The sequence below is a fragment of the Pseudophryne corroboree genome, chromosome 5 (assembly GCF_028390025.1).
Source record: "Pseudophryne corroboree isolate aPseCor3 chromosome 5, aPseCor3.hap2, whole genome shotgun sequence".
Lineage (NCBI taxonomy): Eukaryota > Metazoa > Chordata > Amphibia > Anura > Myobatrachidae > Pseudophryne > Pseudophryne corroboree.
The window spans coordinates 101,146,735-101,166,001 of NC_086448.1; the positions used below are offsets into that span (position 1 = coordinate 101,146,735).

The window sequence follows — 19,267 nt, forward strand, 5'->3', positions numbered from 1 at the left end:
CTTGGGCGGCTGCCCGAGGGGTCTCGGCTTTACAACTTTGCCGAGCAGCTACTTGGTCAGGAGCAAATACGTTTGTAAAATTCTACAAATTTGATACCCTGGCTGAGGAGGACCTGGAGTTCTCTCATTTGGTGCTGCAGAGTCATCCGCACTCTCCCGCCCGTTTGGGAGCTTTGGTATAATCCCCATGGTCCTTACGGAGTCCCCAGCATCCACTAGGACGTCAGAGAATATAAGAATTTACTTACCGATAATTCTATTTCTCGTAGTCCGTAGTGGATGCTGGGCGCCCATCCCAAGTGCGGATTGTCTGCAATACTGGTACATAGTTATTGTTACCAAAAAATCGGGTTATTGCTGTAGTGAGCCATCTTTTCTAGAGGCTCCTCTGTTATCATGCTGTTAACTGGGTTTAGATCACAAGTTATATGGTGTGATTGGTGTGGCTGGTATGAGTCTTACCCGGGATTCAAAATCCTTCCTTATTGTGTACGCTCGTCCGGGCACAGTATCCTAACTGAGGCTTGGAGGAGGGTCATAGGGGGAGGAGCCAGTGCACACCAGGTAGTCCTAAAGCTTTTACTTTTGGGCCCAGTCTCCTGCGGAGCCGCTATTCCCCATGGTCCTTACGGAGTCCCCAGCATCCACTACGGACTACGAGAAATAGAATTATCGGTAAGTAAATTCTTATTTTTACTTACCGGTAAATCTATTTCTCGTAGTCCGTAGTGGATGCTGGGGACTCCGTAAGGACCATGGGGAATAGACGGGCTCCGCAGGAGAAAGGGCACTTTAAGAAAGAATTAGGATACTGGTGTGCACTGGCTCCTCCCTCTATGTCCCTCCTCCAGACCTCAGTTAAGGAAACTGTGCCCGGAAGAGCTGACAGTACAAGGAAAGGATTTTGGAATCCAGGGTAAGACTCATACCAGCCACACCAATCACACCGTATAACTCGTGATAAACTTACCCAGTTAACAGTATGAACAACAACAGAGCATCAGATAACCCTGATGCAACCATAACATAACCCTTATTTAAGCAATAACTATATACAAGTATTGCAGAAAAAGTCTGCACTTGGGACGGGCGCCCAGCATCCACTACGGACTACGAGAAATAGATTTACCGGTAAGTAAAATCTTATTTTCTCTAACGTCCTAGTGGATGCTGGGGACTCCGTAAGGACCATGGGGATTATACCAAAGCTCCCAAACGGGCAGGAGAGTGCGGATGACTCTGCAGCACCGAATGAGCAAACACAAGGTCCTCCTCAACCAGGGTATCAAACTTGTAGAACTTTGCAAAAGTGTTTGAACCTGACCAAGTAGCCGCTCGGCAAAGCTGTAATGCCGAGACCCCTCGGGCAACCGCCCAAGAAGAGCCCACCTTCCTTGTGGAGTGGGCTTTTACTGATTTTGGAAGCGGCAATCCAGCCGCAGAATGAGCCTGCTGGATCGTGTTACAGATCCAGCGAGCAATAGTTTGCTTTGAAGCAGGAGCACCCAGCTTGTTGGATGCATACAGGATAAACAGCGACTCAGTTTTCCTGACTCTAGCCGTTCTGGCTACATAAACCTTCAAAGCCCTGACTACATCTAGTAACTCGGAATCCTCCAAGTCACGAGTAGCCACAGGCACCACAATAGGTTGGTTCATATGAAAGATGACACCACTTTTGGCAGAAATTGCGGACGAGTCCGCAATTCTGCCCTGTCCATATGGAAAACCAGATAGGGGCTTTTATGTGACAAAGCCGCTAATTCTGACACACGCCTAGCCGAAGCCAAGGCTAATAGCATGACCACCTTCCACGTGAGATATTTTAACTCCACGGTTTTAAGTGGCTCAAACCAGTGTGATTTCAGGAAACTCAACACCACGTTAAGATCCCAAGGTGCCACTGGAGGCACAAAAGGGGGCTGAATATGCAGCACTCCCTTTACAAACGTCTGAACTTCAGGAAGAGAAGCCAGTTATTTTTGAAAGAAAATGGATAGGGCCGAAATCTTGACCTTAATGGACCCCAATTTTAGGCCCAAAGTCACTCCCGACTGTAGGAAGTGAAGGAAACGGCCCAGCTGGAATTCCTCTGTAGGGACATTTCTGGCCTCACACCAAGCAACATATTTTCGCCATATACGGTGATAATGTTTAGCCGTCACATCCTTCCTAGCCTTTATCAGGGTAGGAATAACCTCATCCGGAATGCCTTTTTCTGCTAGGATCCGGCGTTCAACCGCCATGCCGTCAAACGCAGCCGCGGTAAGTCTTGGAACAGACAGGGCCCCTGTTGCAACAGATCCTGTCTTAGAGGCAGAGGCCATGGGTCCTCTGTGACCATTTCTTGCAGCTCTGGATACCAAGTCCTTCTTGGCCAATCCGGAACAATGAGTATTGTTCTCACTCCTCTTTTTCTTATGATTCTCAGCACCTTGGGTATGAGAGGAAGAGGAGGAAACACATAAACCGACTGGAACACCCACGGTGTCACCAGTGCGTCCACAGCTATCGCCTGAGGGTCTCTTGACCTGGCGCAATACCTCTGTAGCTTTTTGTTGAGGCGGGATGCCATCATGTCCACCTGTGGCAGTTCCCATTGCCTTGCAATCTGCGTGAAGACTTCTTGATGAAGTCCCCACTCTCCCGGGTGGAGGTCGTGTCTGCTGAGGAAGTCTGCTTCCCAGTTGTCCACTCCCGGAATGAACACTGCTGACAGTACTCGTACGTGATTCTCCGCCCATCGAAGAATTCTGGTGGCTTCCGCCATCGCCACCCTGCTCCTTGTGCCGCCTTGGCGGTTTACATGGGCCCTCATTCCGAGTTGATCGGTCGCAAGGCGAATTTAGCAGAGTTACACACGCTAAGCCGCCGCCTACTGGGAGTGAATCTTAGCTTCTTAAAATTGCGACCGATGTATTCGCAATATTGCGATTACTAACTACTTAGCAGTTTCAGAGTAGCTCCAGACTTACTCTGCCTGTGCGATCAGTTCAGTGCTTGTCGTTCCTGGTTGACGTCACAAACACACCCAGCGTTCGCCCAGGCACTCCCACCGTTTCTCCGGCCACTCCTGCGTTTTTTCCGGAAACGGTAGCGTTTTCAGCCACACGCCCCTGAAACGCCGTGTTTCCGCCCAGTAACACCCATTTCCTGTCAATCACATTACGTTCGCCGGAGCGATGAAAAAGCCGTGAGTAAAATTACTTTCTACATAGCAAAGTTACTTGGCGCAGTCGCAGTGCGAACATTGCGCATGCGTACTAAGCGGATTTTCATTGCGATGCAATGAAAAATACCGAGCGAACAACTCGGAATGAGGGCCATGATCCACTGCGGTGATGTTGTCTGATTGAATTATTACCCGTGCCACGCGCTAGTCCAGGGAGGCAGAGGGAGATTAGGGAGGTAAATGTGTGGCTTAGGGATTGGTGCAGGAAAGAGGGGTTTGTGTTCCTGGAACACTGGGCGGACTTCTCAGTCAGGCGCCATCTCTTCTGTCGTGACGGATTGCACCTGACTGAGGAGGGGGCAGCGGTGCTGGGGGGAAGGATGGTTAGAAGGTTGGAGGAGATTTTAAACTAGGAGCCTGGGGGGAGGGTTTAGCTAGAAACTACGGGTCATGCAGTGAGAATAGTGGGGATGGCAGTAGTAAACGAAATGGGGGAGAAGTTGGGGGGAGGGTAAGAGCAGGCGATAAGGTTACTAACATGGGTACTAAAAGGGATTTTACCAAAGCACTAACCAATGACGATTACAGGTCATCCTTGCTACATAAGGTGAAAGATGTCCCTAACGCAAGGTAAAATACTTATCTTAGTTGTATGTATGTAAATGCCAGAAGCATTACTGGTAAAAAGGGTGAACTAGAAATACTTGCAGCAAGCAAACAGTATGATATTATAGGCATTACTGAAACTTGGTGGGGTGAATCTCATGATTGGACAGTCAATCTAGAGGGCTATACACTGTTTAGGAGAGACAGACTAAATAAAAATGGTGGAGGGTTGTGTCTTTACGTAAAGCCGTTTTTAAAACCTAATATATGGGAAGATATTCAGGAGGGGACTGTAGACACTGTCGAGACATTATGGGTAGAAATTGCATGCGGGGAAAAAGGAATAAAAAAGTTAGTATTGGGTGTATGCTATAGGCCGCTTGGTATCAACGAATCTGATGATGAATTGTTACTAAAGCAAATTGAAAGAGCAGCAAGAGTAGGAGACATAGTAGTGATGGGAGATTTTAACTATCCAGAGATAAACTGGAAAAACAATTCATGTGATACTGCTAGGGGCAATATGTTTTTAAACACACTTAATAACTACTTAGTCCAACTAATTGAGGAACCAACTAGGTACAATGCAATCTTAGACCTGGTATTAACAAACAATGGGGATTTGGTACAGGTTGAGTATCCCTTATCCAAAATGCTTGGAACCAGAGGTATTTTGGATATCGGATTTTTCCGTATTTTGGAATAATTGCATACCATAATGAGATATCATGGCAATGTGACCTAAATCTAAACACAGAATGCATTTATGTTTTATATGCACCTTATACACAGCCTGAAGGTAATTTTAGCCAATATTTTTTTATAACTTTGTGCATTAAACAAAGTGTGTCTACATTCACACAATTCATTTATGTTTCATATACACCTTATATACACAGTCTGAAGGTCATTTAATACAATATTTTTAATAACTGTGTGTATTAAACAAAGTTTGTGTACATTGAGCCATCAGAAAACAAAAGTTTCACTATCTCACTCTCGCTCAAAAAAGTCAGTATTTCGGAATATTCCGTATTTCGGATATTTGGATATGGGATACTCAACCTGTATCAGGTATTATAGTAGGGGAACCCATAGGAAACAGCGACCACAATATAGTCACATTCAATATCAGTTTCTATAAACAGCCCTATACTGGCTCAACTAGGACTTTAAACTTTAGCAAAGCAAATTTTGAAAAGATGAGGGTATTTTTCAGTGATATTGAATGGGAAGGTTTGTTTTTAGGAAAAAATACTACGGAGAAATGGGAGGTACTAAAATTCCTGCTAGCTAAAAATACACTCAAATGTATTCCTATGAGTAGCAAAAAAAAGAATAAAAATCATAAACCGATGTGGCTTAACAAAAAGATTAAGGAACTTATGGGCAAGAAAAGGCGAGCATTTAAAAAATACAAATCTGACGGGGAAGCAGAGTCATTTCAGCACTATACGGAATGTAACAAAATTTGCAAAAAGGAAATAAGAGCGGCTAAAGTAGAAACTGAAAAACTAGTAGCAAAGGAAAGCAAAGCGAATCCCAAAAAATTATTTAAATACATTAATAGCAAGAGATTAAAGAAGGAGAGTATAGGCCCTTTAAAAGACAAGTTGGGAGTCTTAAGCAAAAATGATAATGACATAGCGGACACACTAAATGAGTTTTTTTCAACAGTATTCACTAGAGAGGACCCAATTCAGGGACTGACACACAATCTCAATAATGAGAATATCACACTGATAGGTACTTATTTAAGCGAGGAAGTAGTCTGTGACGATTAAAACATTTAAAGATTAATAAATCACGAGGGCCCGATGGTATTCATCCAAGGGTTCTAATGGAGCTTCACTCTGAACTGGCAAAACCGCTATCTTTGATCTTTAAGGATTCAGTTATATCAGGTATGGTTCCCAAAGACTGGCGTATAGCGGAAGTAGTGCCTATATTCAAAAAGGGAAGTAAAGCTGAACCAGGTAATTATAGACCAGTTAGTCTTACATCTATAGTGGGGAAAGTATTGGAAGGTATTCTAAGAGATAGTATTCAGAAGTTCCTTGAAACCAATAAGGTCATTAAAAGGAATCAACATGGGTTTATGAAGGACAGATCCTGTCAAACCAACTTACTTGGCTTTTATGAAACAGTAAGCGCAAACCTAGATCAGGGTAAAGACGTGGATGTAATCTTTTTAGACTTTGTCAAAGCGTTCGATACTGTACCACACATGAGACTTATCTACAAGCTACAAGAATCAGGGCTAGGAAGCACAATATGCACTTGGGTCAAAAACTGGTTAGATAATAGGAAGCAGCGCGTTGTGGTTAATGGATCTTTTTCAACTTGGACTGAAGTGCTAAGTGGTGTGCCGCAAGGCTCAGTATTAGGACCGCTATTGTTCATATTTTCATTAACGACCTAACAGAAGGTCTAGAGAGCATGGTGTCAATTTTTGCAGATGATACCAAATTGTGTAAGGCTATAAATACAGAGGAGGATGCCGAGTCTCTTCAGAACGACTTAGTTAAATTAGAAGCATGGGCAGCCAAATGGAGAATGCGCTTCAACACAGACAAGTGTAAGGTAATGCACTGTGGTAACAAGAACAAAAATTACACCTACCTACTAAATGGGGTAAAATTAGGGGATTCTGTACTGGAAAAGGACTTAGGTGTCCTCATAGATAGCAAGCTAAGCAGTAGTACCCAAAGTAGGACTGCAGCAAAGAAGGCTAATAAGATATTAGCATGCATAAAACGGGGTATTGATGCTAGGGACGAGAGTATTATACTCCCGTTATATAAATCACTAGTGAGGCCACACCTTGAATACTGTGTACAATTCTGGGCACCGTACTACAAAAAGGATATCCTGGAGCTTGAAAAGGTACAGAGGAGGGCGACCAAAATAATTAAGGGCATGGAGACGATGGAATACAAGGAAAGGCTTGAAAGACTAGGCATGTTTACATTGGAAAAGCGGAGACTAAGGGGGTCATTCCGAGTTGTTCGCTCGCAAGCTGCTTTTAGCAGCTTTGCACACACTAAGCCGCCGCCTACTGGGAGTGAATCTTAGCTTATCAAAATTGCGAACGAAAGATTAGCAGAATTGCGAATAGACACTTCTTAGCAGTTTCTGAGTAGCTCCAGACTTACTCTGCCACTGCGATCAGTTCAGTCAGTTTCGTTCCTGGTTTGACGTCACAAACACACCCAGCGTTCGCCCAGACACTCCTCCGTTTCTCCAGCCACTCCCGCGTTTTTCCCAGAAACGGTAGCGTTTTTTCACACACTCCCATAAAACGGCCAGTTTCCGCCCAGAAACACCCACTTCCTGTCAATCACATTACGATCACCAGAACGAAGAAAAAACCTCGTAATGCCGTGAGTAAAATACCTAACTGCATAGCAAATTTACTTGGCACAGTCGCACTGCGGACATTGCGCATGTGCATTAGCGACTAATCGCTCCGTTGCGAGAGAAAAATAACGAGCTAACAACTCGGAATGACCCCCTAAGAGGGGATATGATCAACATCTACAAATATATAAGGGGACAATAGACAGAGCTTGCGCGGGACCTGTTTTTGGTTAGATCAACACAGAGGACTCGTGGACACTCGCTCAGGTTAGAGGAGAGGAGATTCTGCACAATACGGCGTAAAGGCTTTTTCACGGTAAGGACAATACGTGTTTGGAATTCCCTGCCCGAGGGAGTTGTAATGGCGGAATCTGTCAACACCTTTAAGAATGGGTTAGATAAATTCCTAGTGGATAAGGATATCCAGGGGTATGGTGCATAGTCATGCATTATAGTTACTATAAATAGGGATAAAATGCAACGGCTGACAGCAGCATCAGTCAGAAATTTTAGTCAAATCATCATGCATAGGAGACCACAAATAGGTTGAACTCGATGGACAATTGTCTTTTTTCAACCTCAGATACTATGTTACTATGTATGTTACTATGAATCAGCACCGATTGGTTGCGAAGCAGGGTCTCCGCTTGACTTAGGGCGTTGTATATGGCCCTTAGTTCCAGGATATTGATGTGAAGGCAAGTCTCCTGACTTGACCACAGACCCTGGAAATTTCTTCCCTGTGTGACTGCCCCCCACCCTCGGAGGCTTGCATCCGTGGTCACCAGGACCCAGTCCTGAATGCCGAATCTGCGGCCCTCGAGAAGGTGAGCACTCTGCAGCCACCACAGAAGAGACACCCTGGCCCTGGGGGATAGGGTGATCAGCCGATGCATCTGTAGATGCGATCCGGACCACTTGTCCAACAGATCCCATTGAAAGGTCCTCGCATGGAACCTGCCGAAGGGAATGGCCTCGTATGACGCCACCATCTTTCCCAGGACTCGCGTGCAGTGATGCACCGACACCTGTTTTGGTTTTAAGAGGTCTCTGACCAGTGTCATGAGTTCCTGAGCCTTCTCCGTCGGGAGAAAAACCTTCTTCTGGTCTGTGTCCAGAATCATGCCCAGGAAGGGTAGACGCGTCGTAGGAATCAGCTGCGACTTTGGAATATTCAGAATCCAGCCGTGCTGTTGTAACACTTCCCGAGAGCGTGCTACGCTGATCAGCAACTGCTCTCTGGACCTCACCTTTATGAGGAGATCGTCCAAGTATGGGATAATTGTGACTCCCTCCTTTCGCAGGAGCACCATCATTACTGCCATTACCTTGGTAAATATTCTCGGTGCCGTGGACAGACCAAACGGCAACGTCTGGAATTGGTAATGACAACCCTGTACCACAAATCTGAGGTACTCCTGATGAGGTGGATAAATGGGGACATGAAGGTAAGCATCCTTTATGTCCAGAGACACCATAAAATCCCCTTCCTCCAGACTTGCGATGACCGCTCTGAGCGATTCCATCTTGAACTTGAACCTTTTCAGGTATATGTTCAGGGATTTTAAATTCAATATGGGTCTGACCGAACTGTCCGGTTTCGGTACCACAAACATTGTCGAATAGTAACCCCTTCCCTGTTGAAGGAGGGGAACCTTTACCACCACCTGCTGGAGATACAATTTGTGAATTGCTGCTAACACTATTTCCCTCTCTATGGGGGAAGCTGGCAGGGCCGATTTGAGGTAACGGTGAGGGGGCATCACTTCGAATTCCAGCTTGTAACCCTGAGACACAATCTCTATAGCCCAGGGATCCACCTGTGAGTGAACCCACTTGTGGCTGAAATTTCGGAGACGCGCCCCCACCGGGCCTGGCTCCGCCTGTGGAGCCCCAGCGTCATGCGGCGGATTTAGAGGAAGCCGGGGAGGACTTCTGTTCCTGGGAACTAGCTGTATTGTGCAGCTTCTTTCCTCTACCCCTGCCTCTGGCAAGAAAGGACGCACCTCGGACTTTCTTGCCTCTATGTGATTGAAAGGACTGCATTTGGTAATACGGTGCTTTCTTAGGTTGCGAGGGAATATATGGCAAAAAATTTGACTTTCCAGCCGTAGCTGTGGAGACCAGGACCGAGAGACCGTCCCCAAACAACTCCTCACCCCTGTAAGGTAAAACCTCCATGTGCCTTTTTGAGTCGGCATCGCTTGTCCATTGCCGAGTCCACAGGACCCTTCTGGCGGAAATCGACATTGCATTTATTCTAGAGCCCAGTAGGCTAATGTCTTTTTGGGCATCTCTCATATATAGGACAGCGTCTTTTATATGCCCCAGGGTCAGTACTATAGTATCCTTGTCCAAGGTATCAAGTTCCTCAGATAAGGTATCTGTCCATGCTGCTACAGCACTACACATCCAGGCCGACGCAATCGCCGGCCTTAGTAGGGTACCTGAATGTGTATAAATGGACTTCAGGATACCTTCCTGCTTTCTATCCGCAGCATCTTTTAGGGTGGCCGTATCCTGTGACGGCAGGGCTACCCTCTTGGATAAGCGTGTTAAAGCTTTGTCTACCCTAGGGGAGGATTCCCAGCGTAACCTGTCCGTTGGCGGGAAAGGATACGCCATAAGCATCCGTTTGGAAATCTGCAGTTTTCTATCTGGAGATTCCCAAGCCTTTTCACATAACTCATTTAACTCATGTGAAGGGGGAAAGGTCACCTCTTGCCTTTTCTCCCCATACATATAAACCCTCTTGTCAGGGACTGGGGTTTCCTCTGTGATGTGTAACACATCCTTCATTGCTATAATCATGTAGCGGATGGCTTTAGCCATTTTAGGCTGCAACTTTGCATCATCGCCATCGACACTGGAGTCGGAATCCGTGTCGATATCTGTGTCAACAACTTGGGATAGTGGCCGCTTCTGAGACCCCGACGGCCTCTGCGCTGTAGGATCAGGCATGGGTTGAGACCCTGACTGTCCCAAGGCTTCAGCTTTATCCAACCTTTTATGCAAGGAATTAACATTATCATTTAAAACCTTCCACATATCCATCCAATCGGGTGTCGGCGCCGTCGGCGGCGACCCCACATTCATATGTACCCGCTCTGTTTCCACATAGCCTTCCTCGTCAAACATGCCGACACAAGCGTACCGACACACCACACACACAGGGGATGCTCTATTTGAAGACAGTTCCCCCACAAGGCCTTTTGGAGAGACAGAGAGAGAGTATGCCAGCACACACCCCAGCGCTATATTACCCAGGAGTCACACAGTAACTTAGTGTTAACCCAGTAGCTTCTGTATATACTGTTTTTGCGCCAAATTTATGTGCCCCCCCTCTCTTTTTACCCTCTTTCTACCGTGATTCTGCAGGGAAGAGCCTGGGGAGCTTCCTCTCAGCGGAGCTGTGGAGACAAAATGGCGCTGGTGAGTGCTGAGGAAGAAGCCCCCTCAGCGGCGGGCTTCTGTCCCGCGTTTTGTGTAAAAATAATGGCGGGGGCTCATGCATATATACAGTGCCCAACTGTATATATGCTGCTTTTGCCAAGAGGTACCTAATTGCTGCCCAGTGCGCCCCCCCCTGCGCCCTGCACCCTACAGTGACCGGAGTGTGTGGGTTTAGTGTGGGAGCAATGGCGCACAGCTGCAGTGCTGTGCGCTACCTCATATGAAGACTGGAGTCTTCTGCCGCCGATTTCGAAGTCTTCTTGCTTCTGACGCCGGCTTCTGTCTTCTGGCTCTGCGAGGGGGACGGCGGCGCGGCTCCGGGATCGGACGACCAAGGGTGCGTTCCTGTGTACGATCCCTCTGGAGCTAATGGTGTCCAGTAGCCTAAGAAGCATGACCTATCCGCAGTTAGTAGGTCTGCTTCTCTCCCCTCAGTCCCACGTAGCAGAGAGTCTGTTGCCAGCAGATCTCTCTGAAAATAAAAAATCCTAACAAAATACTTTCTTTCCTAGCAAGCTCAGGAGAGCTCACTAAGGTGCACCCAGCTCGTCCGGGCACAGATTCAAACTGAGGTCTGGAGGAGGGACATAGAGGGAGGAGCCAGTGCACACCAGTATCCTAATTCTTTCTTAAAGTGCCCTGTCTCCTGCGGAGCCCGTCTATTCCCCATGGTCCTTACGGAGTCCCCAGCATCCACTAGGACGTTAGAGAAATCTTCTCTAATCTCAAAATATCTCCCAACCTGACCTCTTCGCTCTGCACAAGATCTTCGTCTCTCATCCACACTCATTATTCGCTCCCATTCACGATTGCAGGACTTTCTTTGAGCTGCAGCCACTCTGTGGAATTCCGTCCCACGCACAATAAAGGTCCATACACACTGGGCGTTTTTGCCCAGTGTGTATGCTGGGTGATGATGTGGAGATCGCTGGCAAGAAAATAGCTCAGTGCATACACACTGAGTGATTTTCATTGTGCCCAGTGATGTTCACGGGGGTGTGAACCACTTTCCACAGGAAGAGACTATGGAAAGGGGTTCACTCAGCTGGTAAAACAGCCTGACCATATACACTGGCCAAGTTTGAGCTCAAAGTAGCTCAAAACGCCAAAAGTTAGCTACTTTGAGCTCAAAATTGGCTAGGGTGTATGGGCCTTTAGACTTTCCTCTAGTCAATCCTTCAAGCATCACTGAAAACTTATCTCTTCAGGCAAGCTTATCAAATACCGGAACCGCTCACATAACCTTCATAAGCTATCCTACTGAAGTACATGCCCTCTATAAAGTCCACACATAACCTCACAGATTTTGTCTTTATTTACTTCACATCCTCCTGACCCCTGGCCAGTATTGCTGTATGCAGAGCCGGATTAAGGGGGGGGCCCGGGGGATACGTACCCCGGGCCCCCCTTTCCAAAAGGGCCCCCTGCTACACCGCAGATCGGATCTCTCTTCCGATCCGATCTGCGGTGCTGTGCTCCGCTCCCCGGCTCCCTTAGAACAGATTGACATGCGGACGAGCGTCCGCATGTCAATCTGCGGTCTCCTCTCCCTCTCTGCTGTGTTGGAGGGACACGGAGCGCATCGCGCGTCTCTCCTGTGTCCCTCCCTGGCTCTCCCCCGGCCGGTCTAAGGAAGTGCCGTTCGTGAGCTCTGATTGGCTCACGAACCGGCACTTCCTGTATTAGACCAGCCAGGGGAGAGCCAGGAGGGACATAGGAGAGACGCGTGATGCGCTCCGTGTCCCTCCAACACATGGGGGGGGGGGGGAGCAGGCACTTGGGGCATATACCTGGCACTGTGGGGGGCAGATCTGGCGCTGGGGGCATATACCTGGCACTGTGGGGGGGAAGATCTGGCACTGGGGGCATATACCTGGCACTGTGGGGGGGAAGATCTGGCACTGGGGGCATATACCTGGCACTGTGGGGGGGAAGATCTGGCACTGGGGGCATATACCTGGCACTGTGGGGGGCAGATCTGGCACTGGGGGCATATACCTGGCACTGTGGGGGGAAGATCTGGCACTGGGGGCATATACCTGGCACTGTGGGGGGAAGATCTGGCACTGGGGGCATATACCTGCACTGTGGGGGGCAGATCTGGCACTGGGGGCATATACCTGGCACTGTGGGGGGAAGATCTGGCACTGGGGGCATATACCTGGCACTGGGGGCATATACCTGGCACTGGGGGGGCAGATCTGGCACTGGGGGCATATACCTGGCACTGTGGGGGGTAGATCTGGCACTGGAGGCATATACCTGGCACTGTGGGGGAATATCTGGCACTGGGGGCATATACCTGGCACTGTGGGTGAATATTTGGCACTGGGGGGAGCAGGCACTGAGGGGGCATATGTGGCACTGGGGGGGGGTATATGTGGCACTGGGGGCATGTACCTGGCACTGTGGGGAATATCTGGCACTAGGGGCATATACCTGGCACTGTAGGGGAATATCTGGCACTGGGGGCATATGTGGCACTGGGAGCATGGCCCTAGCAACAAGCACTACCCCCTAGCAACGAGCATGACACCCAGTGCATGAAACCCCTGGCAACGAGCATGACACCCTGAGCATGAAAACCCCTGGCACCGTGCATGGAACCAAGAGCATGAAACCCCTGGCAACGAGCAGGTAATTTAAAAGTAATTAGAAGCCTTACTGTAGAACTTAATGTGTAATGGGCATTACGGTGTGTGGCATAATGTATCACGGACATTGCGGTGTGTGGCATAATGTATCAGGCATTACGGTGTGTTGTATACTATATCACGGGCATTGTGGTATGTGGTATAATGTCTCAGGATCGTTGTGGTGTGTGTCATACTGTGTCACAGACATTGTACGTGCTATAATGTATCAGGGGCATTGCAGTGTGTAGCATAATGTATAACGGGCATTGCGATTCCTGTCATAATGTGTCACAGGCATTACGGTGTGTGGCATAATGTGTCTGGGGCATTACAGTGTGTGCATATTGTGTCATGTGCATTATTGTGTGTGGAATAATGTCTAAGGGCCATTGCAGTATGTGGAATAATGTATACTGGGCATTACTATAAGGAGGAAAAATGACAAATAATGTAAGGGGCATGAATCAGGATTATTTTTCTTTCCTGTGGTGGCCAACGTCTGGGCGTGCAGGTTGCAAAACTGGGGTATAAGGTAGTCTTTTCCTGCAATGCCACGCCCTCCACGCAAAGCCACGCCCATTTCGACAAAGCCACACACCCTTTTTGCCGGCGCGCGCCTGCGGCGTGCACATTTTTCTACCTTTGCTAGTGCCAATTATGGGGGGGGGGGGGGGGGGCGCCGAAGGATTTTTTGGCTTGGGGGAGAAAAATTTCTAGTTACGCCACTGGGCTCAGCTGTCCAATAATGTATCAATGAAACAGCCTGCGTGCCCAGCCAATGACTGAGCGGCAGGCTGCTTCATTCATACTTTATTGGACAGCTGAGCCGTCGCTCAGCTCAGCTGTCCTGTCTGTGCGCCCGCTGCTGCAGTGAGGACGGGATCCGGGGAGCACAGCACCGCAGATCGGATCGGAAGAGAGATCCGATCTGCGGTGTGCTGCTTGGGGAGGCAAATATATATATATATATATATATATATATATATATATATGTGTGTGTGTGTGTATATATATATATATATGTATATGTGTGTGTATATATATATATATATATGTATATATATATATATATTTTTATTTTTTTTCTGCCTTCTCTATTAGGGGCCCCACTCTCTTAAGTGCCCCGGGCCCCCCATGGTCTTAATCCGGCTCTGGCTGTATGACTATATTATACATCCCTTTGCAATCTGGCTGTACCATTTTGCAATAGAGAGCACTTGTCCTTGTGCATCAATGCTTATTCTCCCTATAGATTGGTAGTTTGTGAGCAGGGCCTTCCTACCTCTATGCCTGTCTGATATTACCCAGTTTGTTCTATCACTGCTGCTTACAATTGTAAAGCACAATGGAATATGCTGCGCTAAATAATAAACATGATAAATACATAAATGCATAATAATAATAATAATAATAATAATAATAATAATACAGGTTGAGTATCCCTTATCCAAAATGCTTGGGACCAGAGGTATTTTGGATATCGGATTTTTCCGTATTTTGGAATAATTGCATACCATACTGAGATATCATGGTGATGGGACCTAAGACTAAGCACAGAATACATTTATGTTACATATACACCTTATACACACAGCCTGAAGGTCATTATAGCCAATATTTTTTTATAACTGTGCATTAAACAAAGTGTGTCTACATTCACACAATTCATTTATGTTTCATATACACCTTATACACACAGCCTGAAGGTCATTTAATACAATATTTTTAATAACTTTGTGTATTAAACAAAGTTTTTGTACATTGAGCCATCAGAAAACAAAGGTTTCACTGTCTCACTCTCACCCAAAAAAGTCCGTATTTCGGAATATTCCGTATTTCGGATATTTGGATATGGGATACTCAACCTGTAATAATAATTTGCTTCTCTCACTATTAGCACCATTTGGCTATACTTATCTGTGTACATGCCTATGACACCAAGGGCAACTGCACGTAAATACTGTAGGAACATGACATAAAAGACTTTTACAGTGTACCTCTTTCTTCCCTGTATCTGGAGAGGAAGTCATGGTCCTCATCCGGTCCTCACCCCCCTCCACCTCCCCACTTGACCCTATTCCCTCCCGCCTTCTCCGCTTCCTCTCTTCTTCTGCCTGTTCCCATCTTGCCCATCTACTCAATCTCTCACTCTCATCAGGCACTGTCCCTTCTGCCTTTAAGCATGCACTTGTATCCCCTATTCTTAAATAACCTTCCCTTGGTCCAACCAATCTCTCCAACTACTGACCCATCTCTCTTCTCCCTTTTGCCTCCAAACTCCTTGAGCATATTGTCTACAACCGCCTCACTGTCTTTCTTTCTTCCCACTCACTGCTTGACCCTTTCCAGTCTGGTTTCCATCCTCAGCACTCCACTAAAATTGCCCTCACGAAAGTCTGCAATGACCTCCTTGCTGCTAAATCCAAGGGCCACTACTCTCTGCTTATTCTCTTTGACCTCTCTGCTGCTTTTGACACTGTAGACCACCCTCTCCTCCTGCAAATCCTTTACTCCCTTGGTTTGCGTGATACTGCTCTCTCCTGGCTGTCCTCCTACCTTTCTGACCGTTCCTTCTCTGTCTCCTCTTATGACTCCACCTCCCCCCCACTTCCTCTACTAGTATGTGTCCCCCAAGGTTCTGTTCTTGGGCCTCTCCTTTCTCTCTCTCTACACATCCTCATTAGGTGAGCTCATTAGCTTTTTTTGACTTAAAATATCATCTCTACGCTGACGATACTCAAATCTATTTTTCCTCCCCTGACTTCTTCCCTGCTCTCCTCACTCGTATCTCCAACTGTGTCTCTGCTATCTCCTCCTGGATGTCCCAGCGCTTTCTTAAACTTAACATGTCTAAGACTGAGCTGATCATCTTCCCTCCCTCCCGCATAACCTCACCTCCCACAATTTCATTATCCATTGATAGCACAACTATCTCCTCTAGCCCCCAAGTGCGATGTCTTGGAGTAATCCTTGACTCCTCCCTCTCCTTCAAACCACACATTCAGTACCTCTCAAAAACCTGCCATTTCCATCTCAAAACATCTCCAGGATCAGACCCTTTCTCACCCAGGATGATACTAAGACCCTCATCCACTCACTGGTCATCTCCAGATTAGACTACTGCAATCTCCTCCTATCTGGTCTCCCTCAAAAATGCCTCTCTCCACTTCAATCTATCCTCAATGCTGCTGCCCATCTCATCTTTCTCACCAAACGTACTACATCCGCATCCCCTCTCTTGCAGGACCTCCACTGGCTACCCTTCCCATTCAGAATCCAATTCAAGCTTCTCACACTCGCCTACAAAGCCCTCACCCACTCTTCTCCCTCTTACATCTCTGACCTTATCTCTCTTTACATTCCCACCCATCCTCTTCGCTCTGCTAATGCACGCCGTCTGTCCTGCAAACTAATTACCTCCTCCCACTCCTACCTACAAGATTTTGCACGTGCTGCTCCCTATCTTTGGAATGCTCTACCTCTCCCCATCTGACTCTCCACCTCTCTACAAAACTTCAAACGGGCTCTCAAGACCCACTTCTTCACCAAACCCTGTCAACTCTCCTCCTAACCCTCTTGTCTATGCTCACTGTCTACCCCTTCTGTGTCACTCTGGTCTGTTAGCCCCTCACCTTTTAGATTGTAAGCTCACAAGAGCAGGGACTTCTTTCCTCATGTGCCTTTCCTTTTCTTACTTACACTATCTTATACCCCATACTACCTTTGATGGCACCTAACTGCGGGTTTTCTATACCTGTCCTATATTGTCTTGTACTGTAAGTGCGGATCCCTTGTGGCGCCGTATAAATAAGGATAATAATAATACCTCTAGTTTATTTTTTATTACAATCGTCCACATTTCTAAAGACAACTTCTAATAATATCTATTGTATCAATGTGTGTGTAACGAAGTGACTGCTGATTACATAAAAATAACCAATTATAAAGCTATAAAAATCAAATTGCCATATAACATTCTAGGCTGAAACATATATTTACGCTATTTAGAAAAAGCAGCTTTGTGAATGTATTTCAGGGGCTCCTTTGAAGAATCTCGATGTTGGAGAAATGACAGCAGTTGCTTAGTTAGGTGTACTGTGTTCTGTCTTTGAAGTAATTATACCAAGAGTCCTAGATAAAGGTCTGGGAGCACTCAGCACTTTCTAACAAGTGCATTGTCCTACGCTCCCTTTGATTCTTGCTCTGTGTGAGTCAATATTTTACTGATCCACTTGTTGAATCGCAAGACACATTGCGGTAAATAAGAGCGCAGCATGCAGTGTAATGTATACGGTATTTGTGTGTCCTGTGCCTTTGTGTGCATTTATACTTCTGCCAAACAACTAGTGATTTTTTTATCTCACAAATTAAAGCGTAAACATATCAATATAAATTTGACATATGTACTCCATTAATCTATGCTGTCTATTGAAGTTTTCATCTGCCTGTTAATAAACTGTACATCTGAGATGTCCGTAACGTGTGGCATCTTGATCCCTTTTATTCACAATGGAGTTAGGCAACACGCAGCTGTGCACTATAAGTCTCAGCATGCCCTGACAACCCCACATGGTACCTAATCCTGCTTTATAGCAATGTAAAGTAAAAATAAATGTATTCAATAGCTGCAACTGTGAATGATGTAGGATATTATAATTCTACCCCCCAAAAATCGAAATAAATATATATATATATATATATATATATATACACACATACAGGTTGAGTATCCCTTATCCAAATATTCCGAAATACAGAATATTCCGAAATACAGACTTTTTTGAGTGAGATAGTGAAACCTTTGTTTTTTGATGGCTCTATGTACACAAACTTTGTTTAATACACAAAGTTATTAAAAATATTGTATTAAATGAGCTTCAGGCTGTGTGTATAAGGTGTATATGAAACATAAATGAATTGTGTGAATGTAGACACACTTTGTTTAATGCACAAAGTTATAAAAAATATTGGCTATAATGACCTTCAGGCTGTGTGTATAAGGTGTATATGTAACATAAATGCATTCTGTGCTTATATTTAGGCCCCATCACCATGATATCTCATTATGGTATGCAATTATTCCAAAATACGGAAAAATCCCATATCCAAAATACCTCTGGTCCCAAGCATTTCGGATAAGGGATACTCAACCTGTATATATATATTCTTTAAATTAAGTTTCTAAATAATAAAACACAGACAAAAGTAAACAGTACAGCAGGATATTAAAACAGCCTCGTAATAAATTACTAGCTGAGTTTACTTATATACACATATTTAAATATTACCTGAAAGATAGATATTTATATACTATATATATATATACACACACACACACACACACACACACACACACACACACACATAGCTTTTATATATGTGAGTATATACAATATATATAAACAACATATTAGACAGTATATATATATATATATATATACATATATATATATATATATATATATATATATATATGTATATATATATAAAATGTATATTACAACATATATTCTTACTTCTATTGTACTTCATGTTTCTGTAAATGATAGAATCATGTAATTGTTATAATACCCGGTATGTACTACTTACTTTCTAACACGCTGTGGAATATGTTGGCGCTTTATAAATCAATAACAAGAGACTAGAGATAACAGATCAGTAATAGGCAGGCAGGTAGAGAGACAGATGTAATAGATATATTTAGTTATTACAGACCTGAGCTGTCTTCTGATCAGAGGAGGAGAGGTGAGCAGTGGGACAGTCTTGGGAATTTTTATATTGAAACCCCTCCTACGAAGCTGCGTCACAACCAGGGAGCCTGCAATCCTATCTGAGTCAATGGTAAAACAATGTGTTATGTTGAGATCATTACTGTGAGCAAGAAGAGAGCAGTTTACCAGAAAAATATAACATAGTCAACAAGTAAAAATAGGACTGGTGAGTAAAGAATACAAATCTGGAGATTGAGGGGGTTAATAAATTACAACCATCAATCAAGTGCGGTTTCTCACATTTAGTAATGTGCTAATAATATAAAATT

General features: G+C 45.4%; 1 protein-coding gene across 1 annotated transcript in view; it reads right to left on the reverse strand.

The window, feature by feature from the left end:
• The window catches only part of FAM237B (family with sequence similarity 237 member B), a 28,897-nt gene extending 9,844 nt beyond the window's left edge, over window positions 1-19,053 (reverse strand). The window contains exon 1 of the mRNA XM_063924798.1: window positions 18,943-19,053. The gene's annotated coding sequence lies outside the window, so the exon portion shown is untranslated. The remainder of the gene's footprint in view (window positions 1-18,942) is intronic.
• Window positions 19,054-19,267: the final 214 nt, after the last annotated feature.